The sequence below is a fragment of the Capricornis sumatraensis genome, chromosome X (assembly GCF_032405125.1).
Source record: "Capricornis sumatraensis isolate serow.1 chromosome X, serow.2, whole genome shotgun sequence".
Taxonomy (NCBI): Eukaryota; Metazoa; Chordata; class Mammalia; order Artiodactyla; family Bovidae; genus Capricornis; species Capricornis sumatraensis.
Window position 1 is genome coordinate 120,780,186 of NC_091092.1, and position 22,473 is coordinate 120,802,658.

General features: G+C 43.7%; 2 pseudogenes; both read left to right on the plus strand.

Moving 5' to 3' along the window:
• Nucleotides 1-2,417: 2,417 nt before the first annotated feature.
• On the plus strand, nt 2,418-4,187 carry LOC138071188 (serine/threonine-protein phosphatase 2A 65 kDa regulatory subunit A alpha isoform pseudogene; annotated as a pseudogene).
• Nucleotides 4,188-7,660: 3,473 nt separating this feature from the next.
• Nucleotides 7,661-9,430, plus strand: LOC138071184 (serine/threonine-protein phosphatase 2A 65 kDa regulatory subunit A alpha isoform pseudogene; annotated as a pseudogene).
• The last annotated feature ends 13,043 nt before the right edge of the window (nt 9,431-22,473 follow it).

A 22,473-nucleotide genomic window follows, 5' to 3' on the forward strand; every position in this document is an offset into this window, starting at 1 on the left:
TAGGTTTTGCAGGAGGCAGGTAAGGTGGTCTGGGTTTCCCATATCTTTAAAATTTTTCCACAGTTTGTTGTGATCCACACAGTCAAAAGCTTTAGGATATTCAATGAAATAGATGCTTTTCTGGGATTCTTTTGCTTTTCTATAACCCAACATATTGGAAATTTGATATCTGCTTCCTCTGCTTTTTCGAAATCCAGCTTGGACATCTGGAAGCTCTCGTTCATGTCCTGTTGAAGCCTAGCTTGGAGAATTTTGAGCATTACTTACGTAGTGTGTGAAATGAGAGCAATTGTGCACCTCCTGCATTGGTAGGTGGATTCTTTGCCACTGACCCCTGCTGCTGCTAAGTCGCTTCAGTCGTGTCCAGCTCTGTGCGACCCCAGAGATGGCAGCCCACCAGGCTCCCCCGTCTCTGGGATTCTCCAGGCAAGAACACTGGAGTGGGTTGCCATTTCCTTCTCCAATGCATGAAAGTAAAAAGGGAAAGTGAAGTCACTCAGTCATGTCTGACTCTTAGCGACCTCATGGACTACAGACTACCAGGCTCCTCCGTCCATGGGATTTTCCAGGCAAAAGTACTGGTGTGGGGTGCCATTGCCTTCTCTGACCCCTAGGGAATTCCAAATCACCTCGAGGGTTTGTTAAAACTCTGATTTCAGAGCTCCACCTGCAATGTTTCTGATTCAGTTGTCTCCAGTGAGGCTGTAGGATTTGCATTCTAACAAGTCCTGGGGGAGGAAGATACCCTGGAGAAGGAAATGTCAACCCATTCCAGTATTCTTGCCTATGAAATCCCATGGACAGAAGATGCCTGGCAGGCTACAGTCCATGGGGTCACAAAAGTCTTGGAAATGACTAGGTGAGTAAAAAACAACAACGAGGTGATTTGGATGTTTGCTCACATGTGAAACAAGAGTGCGTTAAGACCTGAAATATCTCTGAGAAGTGATGGGAGCTTGTGTGCTTCAGTCATGTCTGACTCTGTACAACCCTATGGACTGTAACCCACCACTGGTAGCAGCAGTAAATTAAAATTTCAGCGCCTGTAATTCTGGGCATCTCCCAAGACAAAGAAATTCCCCTAAAGAAGAGTCTAGTTCTAAGAAATAGGGCCGCCCATTTTGCCTACTAATATGTTAGCCACAAAATACACATCTCTAAGTTTACCAGTTAAAGGAGCCTGCCAAATGCACTTATGATATTGATCAATTTCCGATTAGAATGTTTGCCAGTGATAATGATTTTTTCTATTACAGTTAAAATTCAGTCTTTCCTCCCTACACCGTAAGTGTGGAGTCACTTTCTTCCAAAGACCACAGTATAGAAAGGGGTAGAAAGGGCAACTTTACAATGAGAAAACAAAAATGGCATTTTACTTCTGTGGTCTTCTTCCCAAGGATACACAACCTCAGTCTATCCCTAAGATAAATGTCAAACACATCCCAAGTAAGGGACATTCTACAAAACACCTGAATAGTATTCCTCAAAACTGTCAAGTCATGAAAAACAAGAAAAGTTTGAGAACCTATCATAGTCTAGAGGAGACTTGACAACAAATTGTCATGTGATAAACCTGGGTGGGATCTAGAACAGAAAAAGGGTATCAGGTAAAGAGAAGCAAACGAATCTGAATAATGAATGGACTTCAGTTAACACTCATATATGAATCCTGGTTCGCCCATTGTGAACAAAGTACCACACCAAGATAAGATGTTACAAAAAGGGAAATTGGTGTGGAATATTTGAGAACCCTCTGTACTATCATAATAATTTTTCTGAAATCAGAAACTCTTCTAAAATTAAAAGTTCATTTTAAATTTGTCTTTCTTCTTGATAAGAAGCAGATATCCAGACAATTTGCACGTCAAGTTTTCTAATTAATAATGAAAATAGAATCCTCCTCTCCTATGCATATGTGCATTAGTCACTAAGCCCTGTCCAACTCTTTGCCACCCCATGGACTGTAACCCGCCAGGTTCCTCTGTCCATGGGATTCTCCAGGCAAGAATACTGGAGTGGGTAGCCATTCCCTTCTCCAGGGGATAATCACGACCTAGAGATCAAACCAGGGTCTCCTGCATTGCACACAGACTCTTTACCATCAGAGGCTCCAGGGAAGCCCCACCTCACTCCCCCCACAACTTCCACGTGTTCCCTACCCGCAACCATCCACTGGATGCTCCCCCCTCCGGTCCTGCACACCTCGCAAACCAACCACACGCTCCGTAGGTGGGACTTCGTTTGTTAAAATGAAATAAAGAAACACTGGCTCAATTAGGGGTAGCATGGCCAATGACTGTGGGGTTGCCCCTGTAAAGTGACTCAGGCATCTTCATGCCTTTCTTTATTCCTCCCATTCTACCCATTCCCTATCCCTGTTTTCGCAAAGTGCTGGCTGCAGTCTGAGAGGAACAAAGATGGCGGAGGCTGACGGCGATGACTCGCTCAACCCCATGTCCATCCTCATAGACGAGCTCCAGAACGAGGATATTCAGCTTCGCGTCAACAGCATCAGTAAGCTGTCCACCATCGCGTTGGCCCTTGGAGTCGAAAAGACCCGCAGTGAGCTTCTGCCCCTCATTATAGACATCCTGTACGATGAGGACGAGGTCCTGTTGGCCCTGGCGGAGCAGCTGGGCACCTTCACCCCTCTGGTCGGAGGTCCCGAGTATGTTCACTGCCTGCTGCCACCCCTAGAGTTGCTGGCCGTGGTGGAGGAGCCCATAGTGCGGGAGAAGGCGGTGGAGTCCCTGAGGGCCATCTCACATGAGCACTCACCCTCCCATCTCGAGGACCACTTTGTGCCACTCGTGAAGCGGCTGGTGGACGGCGACTTAGTCAACTCTCGCATCTCAGCCTGTAGCCTTTTCTCCGTCTGCTACCCTGGCGTGTCCATCGCCATCAAGGCGGAACTTCTACAGTGCTTCCGGGATCTGTGCTCAGACAACAACCTCTTGGTGCGATGTGCAGCAGCCTCCAACCTGGGGGATTTCGCCAAGGTGCTTGAGATAGACGACATCAAGACCGAGATCATCCCCATATTCTCCAACCTGGCCTCTGACGAGCAGGATTCCGTGCGGCTGCTAATGGTGGAAGTGTGCGTGAACATCGCCCAGCTCCTGCCCCAGGAGGCCCTGGAAGCCCTGGTGATGATCACTCTGTGCCAGGCTGCCAAGGACACATCTTGGCGCGTCCGTTACATGGTGGCCAGCAAGTTCACAGAGCTCCAGACAGCAGTGGGGCCTGAGATCACCAAGATGGGCCTGGTCCCTGCCTTCCAGAACCTGATGAAAGACTGTGAGGCTGAGGTGAGGGCCGCTGCCTCCCACAACCTCAAAGAATTCTGTGAAAATCTCCCCACTGACTATCGGGAGAATGTGATCCTGACCGAGATCTTGCCCTGCAGCAAAGAGCTGGTCTCAGACATCAACCAGCATGTCAGGTCAGCCCTGGCCTCCGTCATCATGGGCCTCTGCCCCATCCTGGGCAAAGAAAACACCATTGAGCACCTCATGCCCCTTTTCCTGGCTCTGCTGAGGGATGAGTGCCCGGATGTGCGGCTGAACGTCATCTCTAACCTCAGTTGCATGAAAGAGGTGATCGGCATGGAGCAGCTGTCCAAGTTCCTGCTCCCCACCATCATGGAGCTTGCGGAGGATGCCAAGTGGCGGGTGCGTCTGGTCATCGTTGAGTACATGCCTCTGCTGGCTGGACAGTTTGGGCTGGAGTTCTTTGATGCGCAGCTCCACTCCTTGTGCATGTCCTGGCTTGTGGATCATGTCTATGCCATCCGCGAGGCGGCCACCAACAACCTGAAGAAGCTGGTGGAGCAGTTTGGGAAGGAGTGGGCCCTTGCCACTACCATCCCCAGGGTCCTGACCCTGTCTGAGGAACCCAACTACCTGCACCGCATGACTACGCTCTTCTGCATCAATGTGCTGTCTGAGGTCTGTGGGCAGGAGATCACCACCAAGCACATGCTGCCCACAGTGCTGTATATGGCTAACGACCCCGTCGCCAATGTCCGCTTCAACGTGGCCAAGTCCCTACAGAAGATTGGGTCCATCCTGGACAACAGCACACTGCAGACTGAGGTCAAGCCCATCCTGGAGAAGCTGACCCAGGACCGGGACGTGGACGTCAAGTACTTTGCCCAGGAGGCTCTGACTGTCCTGTCTCTCGCCTGATGCTGGAAGAGGAGCCAACGCCAGCCTCTGGTATCCACTCTCCCCCTCCCTCCCCCCAAGTCCCTCCTTTGGGGAGACAGTGCCCTTGGCTGTCTCTCCCTGTGCATGTTCTGACCCTAGGCCCCTCCCCCAGCACGGTTGCTGGCCCCAGCCTGGGAATCCACCTTCTCACCGTCCACTCCCTCGGGGTTGGGGGTGCCCAAGGTGGGACAGAGCAGAGATCCTAGGAGGAAGGGTTGTTCATGCTGCACTGTGTGGTGATGCTGGCATCCCAGGTTGCAGGCTCCTGTTGCTATGAGGACCCCTCCCCTATCGATTTCTCCACCTCCCTTCCTTCCCCCTCAGTTGGTTGTTTGTGTCAGTTGTACCATTTTTATTTTATTCCTTTTACCCCCTTTGCCAGAGAAATAAAGGTCTAGAAATTTTTAAAAGATGAAATAGATTCATGGGAAAATACATGTTTCCGCCCAAAAAAATGGTAGCTCTTTCTACAAATCACAAGGATTCTTACTGTTTTAATACCTTCCAAACTTCCTAATTTGCATCATTGTTCTAAAAATATTATGTGAAAAGATTGTCACAAAATATTTTCATATTTTCTCCCTTGCTTCTCTTTAGCTGGACATGAATATTCACCTTTTTTCTATTTGAATGAGTTATTGCCTGTTTTTCCACATCTGCTTAAGTGAGTAATACTGTAAGCCTCAATTAACTGTATCTTGAATCTGCAGATTCAATTTCCTTATCTTGGACCCTTTTATTTAACGAACCTAAATAATTCTATTAAACATGAGGCATTCAGCTTCCCTCTAATTATCTGGAGAACTCTGGGAAAGAACTGGGACCACTTTGTTCCAGCTAACCTTAGACTGCAGTGGAAAGTCATTCTCCAGCTCTTTTTGATACTTTGTGGAAGCAGCTATAATAGGGAACCAAACACCCAAGAATTTCACAAACATTTGGCAAAGTAAAATGTGAGTAGGGAATTCTATATAGTCCATTAAATAAGAATCAAAAATAGAAGCCTTTTCTGCAGTGCTTGGCTCCAAATTACTTACTTAATTTTGTTTTCTCCTGTACTATGGAGCTTGAGGGAACTTAGTTCCTGGACCAGGGATGGAACTGGCACCCTTGGCAATGAAAGTTCAAAGTCTTATCCACTGGACTGCTAGGGAATTCCCCCAAATTAATTAAAAAAAAAAAAAGACCCATGTAAGAAGTGTGTTGTAAAATTATGTTATGAAGCTGATTTAAGGCAGGGAAATACCACTCTAGGTATAAACTGCAGATTTTTAGTATGGCATAACTGGTAAAAAGTAGAAGAAAAAGGACCAGCTTAGGTGGTTTAGGCCACAACAGACAGAACAAGACCCATAAAATTAAACCAGTTGCTTCCTGTTACCCACAAAAAGACATTACTAAGTAAGATTCAGAAGTTCAGGTCTTTATGGAGAGTGGCATAACTTTATAGAGTTCTGGTAAAGTCTCTGAGTAGCTAAGCAAATGAGCACATTTTAAAAGTTATACTTCAGTTGGAAAGACTATCAGACTGATTTAGGAGATCTGGCTCTACAACTGGTAATGGTAGCTCAGCTAGTAAAGAATCCACCTGGAATGCAGGAGACCCCAGTTTGATTCCTGGGTCTGGAAGATTCCCCTGGAGAAGGGACAGGCTATCCACTGCAGTTTTCTTGGGCTTCCCTGATGGCTCAGACAGTAATGAATCTCCCTGAAATTTGAGAGACCTGGGTTGGGAAGAACCCCTGGAGAAAGAAATGGCAACCCACTCCAGTATTCTTGCCTATGAAATCTCATGGACAGAAGACGCCTGGCGGGCTACAGTCCATAAGGTCACAAAAGTCTTGGAAATGACTAGGTGAGTGAACAACAACGAGGTGATTTGGATGTTTGCTCACATGTGACACAAGAGTGCGTTAAGACCTGAAATATCTCTGAGAAGTGGTGGGAGCTTGTGTGCTTCAGTCATGTCTGACTCTGTACAACCCTATGGACTGTAACCCACCACTGGTAGCAGCAGTAAATTAAAATTTCAGCGCCTGTAATTCTGGCCATCTCCCAAGACAAAGAAATTGCCCTAAAGAAGGGTCTGGTTCTTAGAAATAGACCGCCCACTTTGCCTACTAATATGTTAGCCACAAAATACACATCTCTAAGTTTACCAGTTAAAGGAGCCTGCCAAATGCGCTTATGATATTAATCACTTTCCGATTAGAATGTTTGCCAATGATAATGATTTTTTCTATTACAGTTAAAATTCAGTCTTTCCTCCCTACACCGTAAGTGTGGAGTCACTTTCTTCCAAAGACCACAGTATAGAAAGGGGTAGAAAGGGCAACTTTACAATGAGAAAACAAAAATGGCATTTTACTTCTGTGGTCTTCTTCCCAAGGATACACAACCTCAGTCTATCCCTAAGATAAATGTCAAACACATCCCAAGTAAGGGACATTCTACAAAACACCTGAATAGTATTCCTCAAAACTCTCAAGTCATGAAAAACAAGAAAAGTTTGAGAACCTATCATAGTCTAGAGGAGACCTGACAACAAATTGTCATGTGATAAACCTGGGTGGGATCTAGAACAGAAAAAGGGTATCGGGTAAAGAAGAGCAAACGAATCTGAATAATGAATGGACTTCAGTTAACACTCATATATGAATCCTGGTTCGCCCAATGTGAACAAAGTACCACACCAAGATAAGATGTTACAAAAAGGGAAATTGGTGTGGAATATTTGAGAACCCTTTTGTACTTTCATAATTTTTCTGAAATCTGAAACTTCCCTAAAATTAAAAGTTCATTTTAAATTTCAGTCTTTCTTCTTGATAAGAAGCAGATATGCAGATGATTTGCACGTTGTTTTCTAATTAATAATGAAAACAGAATCCTCCTCTCCTATGCATGTGTGCATTAATCACTAAATCGCGTACGATTCTGCCACCTCGTGGACTGTACCTAACACCTCAGAGGCCAGGCTCTATCCATGGAATTCTCTAGGTAAGAATACTGGAGTGGGTAGCCATTCCCTTCTCCAGGGGATCATCCCGACCTAGAGATCAAACAATGGTCTCCTGTGACGCAGGTGGACTCTTTACCACAGAGGCTCCGTGAAAAGCCGCTCCACTCCCCCAACCACCTCTGTGCCTCCCCAACCCCCAACCCTCCACTGCGTCGTCCCCCGTCCCATCACGCACTCCGCCCAACCCCACCACAGGCTCCTGCAGTTAATGTGGTCTCTTCAGCCAATGGTAAATGGGTGGTAGGTGGGACTTCGTTTGTTCGGACAAATGAAATGAAACGCAGGCTCAGGACGGCGTAGCGTGGCCAATGACTGTGGAGGAGTCCCTGTAAAGTGGCTCAGGTATCCCTACGCCTTTCGTGACTCCGCCCATTGCAGCCATTACCTATCCCTGTTGACGCAAAGCGCTGTCTGCAGTCTGAGAGGAACAAAGATGGCGGAGGCTGACGGCGATAACTCGCTCGACCCCATGTCGATCCTCATACACGAGCTCCAGAATGAGGATATTCAGCATCGCGTCAACAGCATCAATAAGCTGTCCACCATCGCGTTGGCCCTTGGAGTCGAAAAGACCCGCAGTGAGCTTCTGCCCCTCATTATAGACATCCTATACGATGAGGACGAGGTCCTGTTGGCCCTGGCGGAGCAGCTGGGCACCTTCACCCCTCTGGTCGGAGGTCCCGAGTATGTTCACTGCCTGCTGCCACCCCTAGAGTTGCTGGCCATGGTGGAGGAGCCCATAGTGCGGGAGAAGGCGGTGGAGTCCCTGAGGGTCATCTCGCATGAGCACTCACCCTCCCATCTCGAGGGCCACTTTGTGCCACTCGTGAAGCGGCTGGTGGACGGCGACTTAGTCAACTCTCGCATCTCAGCCTGTAGACTTTTCTCCGTCTGCTACCCTGGCGTGTCCATCGCCATCAAGGCGGAACTTCTACAGTGCTTCCGGGATCTGTGCTCAGACGACAACTTCTTGGTGCGATGTGCAGCAGCCTCCAACCTGGGGGATTTCGCCAAGGTGCTTGAGATAGACGACATCAAGACCGAGATCATCCCCATATTCTCCAACCTGGCCTCTGACGAGCAGGATTCCGTGCGGCTGCTAATGGTGGAAGTGTGCGTGAACATCGCCCAGCTCCTGCCCCAGGAGGCCCTGGAAGCCCTGGTGATGATCACTCTGTGCCAGGCTGCCGAGGACACATCCTGGCGCATCCGTTACATGGTGGCCAGCAAGTTCACAGATCTCCAGACAGCAGTGGGGCCTGAGATCACCAAGACGGGCCTGGTCCCTGCCTTCCAGAACCTGATGAGAGACTGTGAGGCCGAGGTGAGGGCCGCTGCCTCCCACAACCTCAAAGAATTCTGTGAAAATCTCCCCACTGACTATCGGGAGAATGTGATCCTGACCGAGATCTTGCCCTGCAGCAAAGAGCTGGTCTCAGACATCAACCAGCATGTCAGGTCAGCCCTGGCCTCCGTCATCATGGGCCTCTGCCCCATCCTGGGCAAAGAAAACACCATCGAGCACCTCATGCCCCTTTTCCTGGCTCTGCTGAGGGATGAGTGCCCGGATGTGCGGCTGAACGTCATCTCTAACCTCAGTTGCATGAAAGAGGTGATCGGCATGGAGCAGCTGTCCAAGTTGCTGCTCCCCACCATCATGGAGCTTGCGGAGGATGCCAAGTGGCGGGTGCGTCTGGTCATCATTGAGTACATGCCTCTGCTGGCTGGACAGTTAGGGCTGGAGTTCTTTGATGCACAGCTCCACTCCTTGTGCATGTCCTGGCTTGTGGATCATGTCTATGCCATCCGCGAGGCGGCCACCAACAACCTGAAGAAGCTGGTGGAGCAGTTTGGGAAGGAGTGGGCCCTTGCCACTACCATCCCCAGGGTCCTGACCCTGTCTGAGGAACCCAACTACCTGTACCGCATGACTACGCTCTTCTGCATCAATGTGCTGTCTGAGGTCTGTGGGCAGGAGATCACCACCAAGCACATGCTGCCCACAGTGCTGTATATGGCTGACGACCCCGTCGCCAATGTCCGCTTCAACGTGGCCAAGTCCCTACAGAAGATTGGGTCCATCCTGGACAACAGCACACTGCAGACTGAGGTCAAGCCCATCCTGGAGAAGCTGACCCAGGACCGGGACGTGGACGTCAAGTACTTTGCCCAGGAGGCTCTGACTGTCCTGTCTCTCGCCTGATGCTGGAAGAGGAGCCAACGCCAGCCTCTGGTATCCACTCTCCCCCTCCCTCCCCCCAAGTCCCTCCTTTGGGGAGACAGTGCCCTTGGCTGTCTCTCCCTGTGCATGTTCTGACCCTAGGCCCCTCCCCCAGCACGGTTGCTGGCCCCAGCCTGGGAATCCACCTTCTCACCGTCCACTCCCTCGGGGTTGGGGGTGCCCAAGGTGGGACAGAGCAGAGATCCTAGGAGGAAGGGTTGTTCATGCTGCACTGTGTGGTGATGCTGGCATCCCAGGTTGCAGGCTCCTGTTGCTATGAGGACCCCTCCCCTATCGATTTCTCCACCTCCCTTCCTTCCCCCTCAGTTGGTTGTTTGTGTCAGTTGTACCATTTTTATTTTATTCCTTTTACCCCCTTTGCCAGAGAAATAAAGGTCTAGAAATTTTTAAAAGATGAAATAGATTCATGGGAAAATACATGTTTCCGCCAAAAAAAATGGTAGCTCTTTCTACAAATCACAAGGATTCTTACTGTTTTAATACCTTCCAAACTTTTTAATATGCATCATTATTGTTCTAAAAATATTATGTGAAAAGACTAACGTTTTCATATTTTTCTTTCTTGCTTCTCTTTAGCTGGACATGAATATTCACCTTTTTTCTGTTTGATTGAGTTATTGCCTGTTTCCCACATCTGCTTGAGTGAGTAACATTGTAAGCCTCAATTAACTGTATCTTGAATTTGCAGATTTGGCCAAGTAAAATGTGAGTGGGGAATTCTATACAGTCTATTAAATAAGAATCAAAAATAGAAGCCTTTTCTGCAGTGCTTGGCTCCAAATTAATTACTTAATTATTTTTTCCATGCACCATGGAGCTTGAGGGAACTTAGTTCCTGGACCAGGGATGGAACTGGCACCCTTGGCAATGAAAGCTCAGAGTCTTATCCACTGGACTGCTAGGGAATTCCCCCAAATTAATGTTTTTTTTTAAAAAAAAAAAGATCCATGTAAGAACTGTTGTAAAATTATGTTACGAAGCTGATTTAAGGCAGGGAAATACCACTCTAGGTATAAACTGCAGATTTTTAGTATGGCATAACTGGTAAAAAGTAGAAAAAAAAGGACCGGCTTAGGTGGTTTAGGCCACAACAGACATAACAAGACCCATCAAATTAAACCAGTTGCTTCCTCTTACCCACAAAAAGACATTACTAAGATTCAGTAGTTCAGGTCTTTATGAAGAGTGGCATAACTTTAGAGTTCTGGTAAGGTCTCTGAGTAGCTAAGCAAATGAGCATATTTCAAAAGTTATACTCCAGTTAGAAAGACTATCAGACTGATTTAGGAGACCTGGTTCTACCACTGGTAATGGTAGCTCAGCTGGTAAAGAATCTACCCGGAATGCAGGAGACCCCAGTTTGATTCCTGGGTCTGGAAGATTCCCCTGGAGAAGGGATAGACTACCTACTCCAGTATTCTTGGACTTCTCCATTGGCTCATTCGGTAAAGAATCTGCTTGCAATGTGGGAGACCCGGGTTCGATCCCTGGGTTGGGAAGTTCCCCTGGAGAAGGAAATGACAACCCACTCCAGTTTTCTTGCCTGGAGGATCTCCATGGACAGTGGAGCTGGTGGGTCACAGTCGATGGGGTCACAAAGAGTCGGACACAACTGAGTGACTAAGCAGAGCACTTGATGAACAGGGGTTTGTTTTCTCCTTCATAAAAACGTAATCATACATTTGAACAGGAGCTCTTAGTTCCCAATAGACTTTTTGTATACTGTATCATTTCATCCTGACAAAAACAATAGAATTTATAAGGCAGGGATTTTCTTACTTTCACAGATGAGGAAATAAGAGTTTAAAGAATTTATGCCATGAGTTGGGTCACACAGTGAGAAAGTGGAAAGCAGGAAGTCGACCTCACGTTTTCTGACTTCCATTCTCTGCTCTTCATACATCACCACAAAGCTATCTAAAGATGCCTTTTTGCTCTAAATTTCCATTACCCTTTGACTAAAATATGGCTTTGAAATTTCAATTCATAATCTCTCTCCAGCTAACTAAATATGAACGTTCCTACATCTCCACTTCCCAAAAGTCATTGTTTTTCCATTTTAAAATGAGAAAAAAGATTGGAGATTTTTAAAAGTATAAGAATCAATCATAATTTTAGCATCTTTTATAGATGTAAAGGGCTTTGCCTGCTTTAAAAAAAAATCGAGGCAATTCTTCAGAGGAGCGTAGGGATTCTTAATAAAGTTGCAGTCTAAACATGGACCAATATGTTATCACAAAACAACATGAGTTATAGGGTCCATGAGCTTGTTTTGTTCCTTAGTCTAAATTGTGGTAGGTGATAAATAACACATTCTTACAAAGGTTAAAGTAATGAAGAGCAAATAAGTAGGTGTTTTTTTTTTTTATAAATCGTTTAAAAACTACAGTAGACAATATTCCCCTACTTTTGGCATTTTAACTGTGAAATGAGAATCTAAGTGTTGAAAATTAGATTATGAGAAGTGAAAGTAAGATTTTGGTAAAATTCTGGCACTGCCACTTCTCTGTATAAGTATCAATTACACAAGTAATCATTTCAAATTATGTTGAGGGGTAATCTAAAAAAAAATTCTAAATATTATCTCAGAAATTAGAGAAGCAGACTGGTCTTTAAAATACTAGATTTATCTCTATCTCCAAGAGATATCCACACTTCTTTGCTGATCACAGCATCATTTGCAGTAGTCCAGATATGGAAACAACTCAAGTGTCCATCAACACTTGATGAATGGATAATGAAAATGTGGTACATGTATGGAATATTATTTATTCTGTAAAAAGAAGGAAATTCTGTCATTTGCAACAACACATGAAAGTGGAAGACATGGTTAGTGAAATTAGCCAGACAGACAAAAATACTGAATTGTCTCACTCGTATGTGGAATCTAAAAAGTGAACTCATAAAAGTAGAAAGTAGGATGATGGTGGCCAGGGGCTGGTGGTGCAAAGGGTGGGAGGGAATTGGGGCTATTGGTCAAAGGGTACATACTTTCAGTTAAGCAGGATGAATATGTTCTGGAGATCTAATGTACTATATAGTGACTATAGTTAAAAATATAGTATTGCATACTTGAAATTTGCTAAGAGAATAGATCTTAAGTTTTCTTAATGAACACAAATGGTAACTATATGAGTTGATGGATATGTTAATTACCTTGATGGTGGTGATCATTTCACAGTGTATACATACATCAAAACATCGTGTTGTAACTTTAAACATATATAATTTTTAGTTGTCAAATATGCTTCATTAAAGCTGCTGCTGCTGCTAAGTCACTTCAGTCGTGTCCGACTCTGTGCGACCCCATAGATGGCAGCCCACCAGGCTCCCCTGTCCCTGGGATTCTCCAGGCAAGAACACTGGAGTGGGTTCATTAAAGCTAGGGAAAATATTATAATTCTCCTAAAATAACTACAAACTTGGAAAACCAAAATTATTTCACTAGTCATACAGAACACACACACATATGTACAACTGCCTCTGTTTTCAAATCCTATTAAAAGTACAGGGGAAAGAGAACATACAAATACATCTATATTAGTGCTAGAAAGTTGAGGAAGGTATCAGAGGACCAGAGCAGTAAGGAAAGACATAAAGCAAGTCAAACTGACAGAAAATCTAAACACTATTAAAGAAATTGTAAACTTATCAGGACAAAAGTGAGGAACATGCAAGAAAACGTCAGTTTTCTCAGAAGCCTGAAATAATCCCCAAACTAGAGCCATGGAGGCTTGGAAAAGGAAGAGGCAGTAAGTAAACAGGTGATTAAAGGAATAGAAAGGAGCTGGACTGATCCCCTAACCACAGAACCGTGACTGTGGCATTTGCTACAGACTCTAAAGTATTCTCACCTGGAAAATACTATGGACAGAGGAACCTGGTGTGCTGCAGTCCAGAGGGTAGCAAGGAGTCAGACGTGACTGAGAACACACTAAAGAATTTAGAACAACTCTGCATATAACACTAGAGTTTTGACAACTACCCTCAGAATGTCCCTTGTGGTAAGAGAAGGAGGACACTGCCATGAGTCATATACGGCCATTATGAGGAAACAGAAGACTCTGCGTCCAAGAAACAAGCTCCCCATACACCCTAAATGAAAGGGCATGCAGCCATATAGCCCCTGCTTCCCTCAGTGAGTGCTGGATTGAGAATCCCTATCGTTAAAACATGTACCCATTATCAAGGATATGGAGATTCTCTCCTTGGATGCAGAAACTAAGCTTGAACTAACCAATAAGGATCAATCAAGGGCAATTATGTATAAATATGGACAGAACACCAAGAACCCTCATACATTAGAGGAAAATCAACAAAATGAAAGAAAACTACCAAACTCAACAACCAGAAAAATTAACTTCACAAGAAACAGTGTCAGCACAGGAAAAAGAAATGTAAGTTTTCAGTGTGGTTTAAAACCATTTAGAAATAACAGGCTTCTATAAAAAAGGAACTTCCCTGGGTGAAATCTGAAAACAGTCCTGGTACAGGGAGGGCAAGGAGAGATCAAAAAATAAATAAATAAAATGCAGGCACCCCAGACTGGTAGGTGTCAGGGTTAAGCAGCGAGGAAATTACCCAGGAGGGTTGTCTGGGCATCATGAAATGACTAGATCTCCATTCCCATTAAGTCTATATAGAGACCTTAATAGGTTCAGTCTTGTATGCTGTCCGGCCTCAACACACCTGACTCTCTCAAGGCTGTGTCCTTGAAATGGCTTGGGCAAAAAGACCAGAGGATGGAGCATATATTGCAAGGACAGAGGAGGAGCTTCGGACAGCCTGGGTCAAGCAGCAATCATGCCCTCTCCAGGTCTGCTTCTAATAAGAAGCAACTGAGACCTTGAAAATGTTAAATATTATGGCCACTTTCAAAAAGTTCAATGGGTGGGCTGAGGTCATAATAAAAAAGCAGGAAAATAAAACCAGGAGTTCTCCTGGAGTACTATGCAGAAAAATAAACCTGAAGAGTATGAGGAAAACTAAAAGGCTTAGAAGGGTAGGTAGATTCAGTGGTTCCATTGCACTATTAACAGGGGTTCCAGAGAGAGAAAACAGAATGGAGTTGAGAGAATCATCCAAGAAATAAGAGAAATTTTTCACTGAGCTGAGGAAACATGACTCTTTAGTTGGTAAAATCCACCAAGTGTCCTGTGGTAATGGAGGACATCAGCATAGACAAGTACTGGTAGAACTTCTGAACAACAGTAACAGCTTTCTGAGAGGTAAACCAAGTTGGACTCACGTGTACTTCCTGTCCATACCAGGGGAGGCTAAAAGAAAAAAAAAAGGAGAAAAAAAAGTGTCTAAGTGCTATGAATATGTTGCTCATGGAAATGTAAATTGATCCAAACTTTTTATCAAGCAACTTGGCAATAACTATGGAAATTAAGAAAGCACATACACTTTGACTGTGCAGCTGCATTTCTAGGAATCTACCCTATAGGTAAATTTGCACAGGTACAAAATGATATCCACAGATGCATACTGACTGTGCTACCTACAGTGAACCCCAACCCACCTTGGCAACTTGTCTCCTCCACCTAATCACCACGCCTATTCCTCTCCCTCCTTAACTCTCTCAATTTCCTCAGAGGTCCAACAGGCTGACTGTAATACTATTTCTTCCCCCTCCTAACCACCCCAGGATCTTACTTTTCTAAACAATTTTATATTTCTGTACATCTACAAGCAAGGTTTGGGCTTCCTAGGTGGCGCTAGTAGTAAAGAGCCCGCCTGCCAATGCAGGAGATATAAGAGATACAGGTTCGATCCTTGGGTTGGGAAGATCCCCTGGAGAAGGTAATGGCAACCACTCCAGTATTCTTGCCTGGAGAATCCCATGGACAGAGGAGCCTGGTGGGCCACAGTCCATAGGGTCATACATAGTTGGACACAGCTGAAGTGAATGAGCATGCATGCACAAGCAAGGTAATGATGTATACTGGGAAAGTATTTTTTATGCCCAAATACTTCTCATTTCAATATAACCAGTGTATGGGGTGTGGAGAGTTTGGGGGAGAATGGATATATGCATATGTATGGCTGAGTCCCTTTGCTGTTTAACTGAAATTATCACAACATTGTTAATCAGCTATGCTACTGGTGCTGCCAAGTTGCTTCAGTCATGTCCAACTCTGTGACCCCATAGATGGCAGCCCACCAGGCTCCCCCCTCTCTGGGATTCTCCAGGTAAGAATACTGGAGTGGGATACCATTTCCTTCTCCAATGCATGAAAGTGAAAAGTGAAAGTGAAGTTGCTCAGTCATGTCCGACTCTTAGCAACCCCATAGACTGCAGCCTACCAGGCTCCTCCGTCCATGGGATTTTCCAGGCAAGAGTACCGGAGTGGGTTGCCATTGCCTTCTCTGGTTAATCAGCTATACCCCAATACAAATAAAAAGGTGTAAAAAAAAAAAAAAAGATAATCGGTGCTATTGGAGAATGCCAAATGGGAAGATTCCAGAAGCCAAGTTTTTCTCATTTTGAAGAAAGGTGTCTTTTTTTCTCTCTCTAAATTTCTGACTTTCTTAAATAATGTCACACATAAGATGTGTCACAATTCTCCCTAGAAGTGTAAAATATAGCTAGAAGTAGTCCATTCAAAGGGAGAAAAGAGCACAACATGAGAAAAGAGACAAGAGACTTTGAAAATTAAGTCTACAAACTACAGGTTGCCTGGAAAGAGTAGGAGGGTCTCCTCTTTGAGCTCAGCGTGAGTCTGTTTAAAGCTAATTCAAAACCCTTCCAAATGAGCTTATTAGATTCTAATTTGGTGGCTCAGAACCTAATAAGAATTCAGATCAAACTGTTCTTCTTTCTCAAAGAGAAAGCATTGTCAAAGAGCCAAAATTGGAGTGGGTGTTGGGGGAACTGAGTTATACAGCTTTCACATTATGATTCACCTCTCCACCAGTGAACCCTCCTCCATCTCAGTAGCATCTGTCAGACATTTTTATTCAAATTCCTTTCCACTAAGGGCAATCAGAAGCTGAAGAGATGCTCCTACAGAAGTGACCTCCACAAAAATAAAAGTCAGTAATGTGGCCAGCTGACACAGAGGATGTCAAGAAGTGCAAACTAACAATGACAAAGAAAAAGGTAAAACTGTGAGACAGGGAAAAAAAAAAAAAAAACAATCACAGGCCAGGATGAAAAATTAGGGCAATTATCTGGATAAGTCCACCTCAAAACGTGCTACCTGATGATTGACATAAATGTGTGTTCTTCTCTGGTCTCCATTTTCACAATAGATGGAACAGTGGAACTGCAATAATAGCTTTCTATTTAAGTTTAAAGGGAATATGCCTTCTTTGCTCCTGCTTTACACTTTATATCTGTTGTGAAGGAGTGCTTTATAAATATAATGCTAACTAACAGCTTGGCTTAGAATGAAAATAATATTCATCTGGATTATCCAGATATCAGCTCCAATTCTTCACTTCAGTTAGACTTCTAGAATTGGGTTAACTGGAGTGACTGATTTAGAAGCAACTTAGAGATCACTATAAGTGAGCTAGTACCGGTACTGATTTACCATTTCATCTGAATTTCTAGTAAACACACATACACAGGCAATCACAAGCACACAAACTCACACCCTCACCACGGAAACACACAAACACACAGTCCCCTGTTTAACAGAACTTTGGGAAAGGTTATTCATATTTAGCAATGTTTAAAATTCTTTCCAAGATAACTACGATATTGGCAAATTATAATCCTACTTAACAAAAATGAGGAAGGAGAAGGAAACCACTATTTGTTGAGCACCTAATTTGCACCATGTTTTACAGTGCACATTACTTTCTTCATTTCATTAAATCTTTATATAACCCTTGTCAGGAAGGCATTGTGAGATGAGAATCCTGAGGCGGCTTAGAAAGGTCTGGTATACCTTGCCCAAAGTCAAACAGCTAAGAAAAGGCAGGCCCAAGAGACCAAACTAAGATTCATCTTGTTCTGAAATCAGACCCACTGACACTCCACAAATTTAGACTTTATTTACCATGAGGCTGGTACATAGGAGTGAGTCACTTAGTGAGTAAGGAAACCTGACAGGGCAATCCCAGAAAGGGAGCTCTTCCTTTGTCAAATATTGTATTTTCTCTCTTCATTCTCCATAACGGGCCCATTTAGACATTTCCACCACCAAGTATAAGGTTTGAGTGCAGAAAGAGACCTAAGAAAGCACCTTGGCCAATGCCTGCCTGTGTCCTTCCCTACATTAGTCAGCTATTTGCTGATGCAGCTGTAACCCCAATATCTATCCCTCCATTCCCAGCTACAGGTCACAGCAGACAGAAATTCAGACAATGGCAAGGGACATGAAGTCAACAAGACATAATTAAGATGAACACCCATCAAAATAGTTCAGATCTACCAGCCATGATCTGGTTTGTTATTCACCAGTATTTTATCCAGGAGAAGGCAATGGCACCCCACTCCGGTACTCTTGCCTGGAAAATCCCACGGACGGAGGAGCCTGATAGGCTCCAGTCCATGGGGTTGCGAAGAGTCGGACACGACTGAGCGACTTCACTTTCCCTTTTCACTTTCATGCATTGGAGAAGGAAATGGCAACCCACTCCAGTATTCTTGCCTGGAGAATCCCAGGGACGGCAGAGCCTGGTAGGCTGTTGTCTATGGGGTCGCACAGAGTCGGACATGACTGAAGCGACTTAGCAGCAGCAGTATTTTATCCAGAGAAGAAAACTAACAGTGCTCTAAGTACACCCACAAACTTAATTACAAACACCAACAATAAATTTTAATCAAAATTGCAGATATATAATAAAATACTCAAAGGAAGTTTATAATGCCATTTTGCCATTATCCCTTATATGCGAGAATGAAAAAAGGCAAATTTCACTTTCTCCCACTAATTTTTAAATTAACAGGTAATACCTCTGTCCTGAGTTCTGATTTCAATTCTCTGTACTTGATCCAAATATCATATTTAAACTAGAAAAGGAAACAGCCCTGCTCTAACTCTTGTGGTTAACTAACTAGCTTCACAAACAAGTGGGGAATTGTCCTTTTTGTCAAATACTGTATAAACTCTTTTAGCTATAATTCATAAAACAATGCACCAAGATTGGCATTATGGTACATTAAATGCAGACTCAGCTTTGTAGTCCTCTTTTCATTGTCAAGTGAGAAATTTTGAAGATAAATGAACCCTGGGAATTTCAAGATCTAGAATGTGATACCAGCTGGTGCATGGAGGAAATAAATTCTGTCAGGCTCCCTGACATCTCCTGCTGCTGCCTGGAGCTGGGCAGTCTGCAAGGTTGTAAGAGGACCCAGTTTGTCCTTGTCTCTCTCACAGTGTAAGTGGCGGGGGTAGCGGTGGAGGAATGATCTCTTTAACTCTGTTTAAAGAAAGAAAAAATATATAAGCTGAAGGATACTTTATAGCAAAGCTAATACACTGGATTTTAGAGACTGAGGTGGAATTTTGACGATTGATTCTAGCTATTATAATTTAATAGATAGGAAGGCTGACATCCTATGATGGCTAGTTTCTAAAAACAGAGATGAATTTTTAAAATCAGACTTGTACTTTTAACCCTCTGGATCTCGGTTGACAAAAGTCACAGTTCAACAAGATGTTAAATCAGTATTTCAGAAGTTTGAATGAACTTCTATGAACTACTGTTCTATGAAACATTGTAATTCATTTTACATATTTTCAATAGTGTCTCCAAAGTTCATTTGTGTGAGAAACATGTAATAACTACCTACTCTGTAGTGAATTCTGTGCTAAATGCTGGAAGTTTATAGTTTTAAATAAGATAAACTCTCTCCTTCAAGGGCCTTCAATTTCTGTAACATAATGGTGAAAACTAAACCACAAATATCCATCTGCCCTTTTACAAAATCATCTGGTGACAACAGAAAAATATGTAATGATTATACTAGTCCCTGAACTTCAAGAATGGTGTGAGATAGAGCTACTATTTGATCAAGGATGGAAATGAGTCAGATTTTTCAGTCTGGAAGGACAATGTCAGGGAGAGGTTATAATTAAAAGGTGCAAAGCTGGGAATAATATGCATAATTTCAATTTAATCATGGTCATCCCCCTTAAAGATCTGGTCCATTTTCGTGCCCTCAACCATAACCTCTCTCTTGGCAACTCTGAGGTAACCTCATTCTCTGTCCTATGCTGAAAAGTTCATCTATTACTTTTTGTTTGTTTTAATGTATTTATTTTAACTGGAGGATAATTACTTTACAATGTTGTGATGGTTTTTGCCATATATCAACATGAATCAGCCATGGGTATTCATGTGTCCCCCCATCCTGAACCCCCCCTCCCATCTATCTCCCTCCCCACCCCACCCCTCTGGGTTGTCCCAGAGCACTGGCTTTGGGTGCTCTGCATCAGCCTTGCACGGGTCATCTGTTTTACATATGGTAATGTACATGTTTCAGTGCCCTTCTCCCAAATCATCCCACCCTCATCTTCTCCCACTGAGTCTGAAAGTCTGTTCTTTATAACTGTGTCTCCTTTGCTTTCCTGCATGTAGGATCGTTGTTACTGTCTTTCTAAATTCCATAATATATGTGTTAATATAAAGTATTTGTGATTCTCTTTCTGACTTACTTCACTCTCTATAATAGGCTCCTCATTAGAACTGATTCAAATGTGTTCCTTTTTATAGCTGAGTAATACTCCATTGTATATATGTACCACAACTTCCTTATCTATTCATCTGCCAATGGACACCTAGGTTGCTTCCATGTCCTAGCTATTGTAAAGAGTGCTGCAATGAACATTGGAGTACATGTGTCTCTTTCAATTCTGGTTTCCTTGGGGTATATGCCCAGCAGTGGGATTGCTGGGTTGTATGGCAGTTCTATTCCCAGCTGTTTAAGGAAATCTCCACACTGTTTTCCATAGAGGCTGTACCAGTTTGCATTCCCACCAACAGTGTAAGAGGGTTCCCTTTTCTCTACACCCTCTTCAGCATTTATTGTTTGTAGACTTTGATGATGGCCATTCTGACCAGTGTGATGTGATACCTCACTGTAGTTTTGACTTTCATTTCTCTAATAATGGGTGATGTTGAGCATCCTTTTCATGTATTTATTAGGCATCTGTATGTCTTCTTTGGAGAAATGTCTGTTTAGGTCTTTTGCCCACTTTTGTATTGGGTTGTTTGGTTTTTCTGGTATTGAGTTGCATGAGGTGCTTGTATATTTTTCAGATTATAAGGTTTTTTAAAAAGTCAGCACCTCAGTCTTGGAACCAGCCTCCTCTCTTGCTTTCTCCATTTTTGTTATTAAGGCCGTTCTTAAATTCACTCAAATGCAAAAATTTGATATCGTCTTTGATTCCATCTCCTACTTGCACAATTAAATATATCACTAAGCTCTCTCAGGTATCCTCCAAACTGCCTTAATTTTTCCTTTCCACCCCACCACTCCAGTTCAAGTACATACAACATCATAGTTACACTGTGCTAACAACATAGTTACTACCTCATAATCTCCTTCTTGGTTCCTGGGCCTTCAGTGTCACAACTCTTCAAGCAGTCTGCACACCAAACTGGCCTCAACAAATACTTGCTAAATAAATATATGCCAAGTTAATTTCCTAAACCATCATTTCTCATCTTCTTCTCCAGACCATCTTTGACAATGTATTCACTAATTTCAAACAAATAAACTGGAACTCCTTAGTCAAGCATTGAAGATCTTCTTTAAACATATGACCTAGATACTTTTCATGAATCTTCCTTCCTGACTCCTGAACATGGACTTACATCTTCAGTGAAACTCATCCCTTCACTGCTGCTAAGTTGCGTCAGTCGTGTCCGACCCTGTGCGACCCCATAGACAGCAGCCCACCAGGCTCCCCTGTCCCTGGGATTCTCCAGGCAAGAACACTGGAGTGGGTTGCCATTTCCCTCTCCAGTGCATGAAAGTGAAACGTGAAAGCGAAGTCGCTCAGTCGTGTCCGACTCAGCGACCCCATGGACTGCAGCCCACCAGGCTCCTCTGTCCATGGGATTTCCCAGGCAAGAGTACTGGAGTGGGGTGCCACTGGTAAAATTAATTTGCTCTGGTAAAATTAATAGGTTCTGTGTTGATTTCCTATTGGCTGGCTGCTATACAATAGAAACTTATTTTCCGGCTGTTCTCGAGGCTAGAAGTCCAAAAATGACATGTCAGCAGGGCCATGCTTTCTCTGAGACTTTGGCTAGAATTCTTTCCTGGATCTTCCTTGCTTCTGGAAGTCTCTATCAAGCCTTGGCGATCCTTGACTTGTAGCAGCAGCACTTCAGTCTCCGTCTCCACTGTCACGTAGCATCTCCACTTGTGTGTCATGTCTGTCATCTCTTCTCCTCCTCTTATAAGGACACCAGTCATATCAGATTAAGGACTCATCCTACTTTAATGTGACCTCATTTTCACTAATTACATCTGCAGTGATTCAGTTTCAAAATAAGATCACATTCTGAGGTGCTGGGAGTTAAGGATTCAGTGTATCTTTTTGTATATTTTGGAGGGAGAAACAGGTCAACCTATAGGAGGTTCATTCTTCAAAGCTGTAGTTTATCTGAAATGTATACTTTTATAGGACTTGCCTTTAAATAACTGAAAATTTAAAAATTATATAAATTGAAGTACACATTTAAAGTCAGCAAGCATGCTGGCAGTATGCAGTAGCCTTCTGAACTATTATAAGTTTATTCCAGTCCATAATCTTATGCATAGAATGGGTTACAATGTCCTCTTGTAACTTCCACAGTGAGGACTTCAACCCAGGCTTAAGAGGCTCCAGACTCTCATTTACTACCTGGCATGACCGTTTTTGCAACCTCTTTTCTGAATTCATGAGTTTTTACTCTCCTGTGACTGTTATTATCCGTCCTCTACAAATAAATGGAGAAAAGACATCATTTTACCTTTAACCTTCCTGTTCACTTCTGTTTCTATTTAATTCCCCTGGTATTTCCAAGCACATTCTAACTGAACTCTCTACTAT